This window comes from Arvicanthis niloticus, chromosome 4 (assembly GCF_011762505.2).
Source record: "Arvicanthis niloticus isolate mArvNil1 chromosome 4, mArvNil1.pat.X, whole genome shotgun sequence".
Lineage (NCBI taxonomy): Eukaryota > Metazoa > Chordata > Mammalia > Rodentia > Muridae > Arvicanthis > Arvicanthis niloticus.
The window spans coordinates 6900108-6902955 of NC_047661.1; the positions used below are offsets into that span (position 1 = coordinate 6900108).

The following is a 2848-nucleotide window of genomic DNA, read 5'->3' on the forward strand; positions in this document are numbered from 1 at the left end:
GAAGCCATAGGATATATTATATATAATAGAAGCACCTCTCTCTCTTTTTTTTGCTTTTTAGTATTAAAAATCATGTAATTTCCTTTGACTTTATTCAAATTCACTTTTTATTTTATTTTTATTGGATATTATATTTACATTTCATATTTTATCCCCTTACCCCATTCCCCCTCCCCACCCAGGAACCCTTTATCCCATATCCCCTCCTCCTGCTTAATAGAAGTACTTCTTATATTTTTGGTTGTGAGCCTAGCCTTTAACGGCTGAGCCATTTCTCCAGCCCTAGAAGCACTTCTTAACCATCCATTTTTGTGAATTATAGCAGTCTCATATAGGGTGAAAGCAAGTTATATATTCTTAAGTTTGGGAAGCAAGGCATATTTTACTAAGCCTTTTCTTCAAGTCTCAATTTTTTTTAAATTGGGGAAAAAGTTAAAAGGAGACAACAAAACTAATTACATGCACACTTTAAAAATTGGTAAGAAAAACATCTGGGGAAGAAATATATGACTAGATCTTTCCAAGTAGACAAAGGATGTGAAGATACTTGTATCTCATGTAAATATTCATCAATGGTGATTTCAGCTGAGGAGGAGTTCAACAATTAAGTAGATAGGCTAACCTACTCTGTGGACAATCAGCTCCCCCACCCAGCCATTCCTATCATTGCCCAATGGGTTCATGAAATAGTAATCATGGTGGCAGAGATGGGGTCATGTTAGTGCTCAACACGTGGATTTCCACTCACCAAGGCTGACCTGGCTACATCTGCTCCTGATTGCCAGATATATCACCAGCAGAGACCAACACCAAGCTCCAGATATGGCACAAACCAGGGCCGCTAGGCAGCAACCTGGCAGCAGGTTGATTATCCACTTTTTCTATGGAAAGGACAATGCTTTGTTTTTACTGGAGTAGATACTCATTCTGGTTATGGATTTGTCTTTTCAGAATGTAAGGCTTCTGCTAAAACCACCATTTGTGGACTTACAGGATGCTTTATCCACCATCATGGTATTTCACATAGTATTGCTTCTGACCAAGGAACTTACTTCACAACCACAGAAGTGTGAAAGTGGGCTGACAATCAGTGAGTCCATTGGTCTTAATATTTCCACCATCCTGAAGCAGCTGGCCTGATTGAAAAAAAAAATGGAATAGTCTTTTAAAGACATAGTTTCAGAATCAACTAGGTAGCAGCAGCCTGGAGTGCTGGGCAAGGGTTCTCCAGAAAGTTGTATGTGGTTTAAATCAGCATCTAATTAACATATAGTACAGTTTTTTCCATAGCCAGGTTCCATGGGCCTAGAAATCAAGGAGTAGAAAAGTTCCACTCACTATTACCCCTAGTGACCCTCTAGAAAATTTTTGCGTTCTGTTCCAATAACATTAAACTCTGCTGGCCTATAAGTTTGGGTTCCCGAGTAGGGGGGTAATCTGGATCAATCACTCCTCCTAACAGTGTTTTTCTTTTGTTAGCCCATTGGTTTAAGGGCATAAGAAGTCCAAAGTGGCCAGGAGAAAGTCAGGGTTTCCAGTTCAACAGAATGTTTGTTATGCCTAGAGTGAAGGACCTCCTTTAGGGTGTTTCATTGTGCTACCATGTCCTGTGATTAAAGTCAATGGGAAACTCCAACAGCCATATACAGGCAGAATGACAAAAGCCACACACCCAGTTAAGAGAATATCAATGATTATCATATGTAAATTTAATATACAAAAAATGTCCCTCCAAAAAGTTGTCACCTTTTCCAAATTTACAATGCATTTTGGATCTTTGAGAGACAGTTGTCTCATATAAGGTACATAATCTGGTTAAATATATATTTCATTCAGATCGTGACTAGAAGATTTCTATTATGTTTAGACATTATTACGATCTAGTGTCTTAGTTACAGTTATCACTGCTCTGATGAAACAGCATGACCAAAACCAATTTGGAGAAGAAAGAATTAGTTTGAATTATACTTCTATGTCACTGTTCATTATCAAGGAATTCAGGACAGGAGCTCAAACAGGACAGGAATCTGGAGGCAGGACATGATGTAAAGAACATAGACGGGTGCTTCTCACTTGCTTGCTCCTCATGGCTTGCTCAGCCTGTTTTTTTTTTTTTTTTTTTTTTTTTTTTTTATAGAACCCAGTACCACCAGCTCAGGGATGGGAGTACCCTCAATGGTGGGCCTCCACCATCAATAACTAATTAAGAAATATTCTATAAATTTACACACAGCTTGATCTAATGCAAGTATTTTCTTAGTTGAAGTTCTTTCCCCTTAGACGACTTTAGCTTGTGCCAAGTTGTCATAAACTATGCAACACAACTGGTTATTCTTTTCATTTGAGAATTAATCAAAACAAGGAGATATGATTGTGTGTAAAGTTGACAAAGGTGGACTTGCGATGGCCATTCTTGGTTTTCAACTTGACAACATCTGGAATTAACTAAAATCCAAAAAATGGGAACACTTGTGAGATATATTTGCTTAACTTAAAGTAGGAAGATCTACTTTTAACTCAGATCTTGATGTGGGAAGACACACCTGTAAATCTGGGCTAGACCTTCTGCTGGAAGCCTATGAAAGGACATGGAAGAAGGAAGCTTTTGCTCTTTGCCTTGCTTGCCCTCACCTTGGTAGCAAGTTTGTTCCTTCAGCAGCATTGGAACCTACTTCTTCAAGATTCCAGCATCCAGCCTTATGGACTGAGAAACTTTTGGATTTTTGGACTTTCTGTTCATAGACAGACATTGGATTAACTGGGCCACAACCTATAAATCATTCTAATAAATCCCCTTCTCTCCCTCCTTCCATATCACCCCCATATACATTTATTCTATAAATTTGGC

At 38.4% G+C, this 2848-nt stretch overlaps 1 pseudogene; it reads left to right on the plus strand.

Moving 5' to 3' along the window:
• The first annotated feature begins 459 nt into the window (after positions 1 to 459).
• Positions 460 to 1410, plus strand: LOC143433713 (uncharacterized; annotated as a pseudogene).
• Positions 1411 to 2848: the final 1438 nt, after the last annotated feature.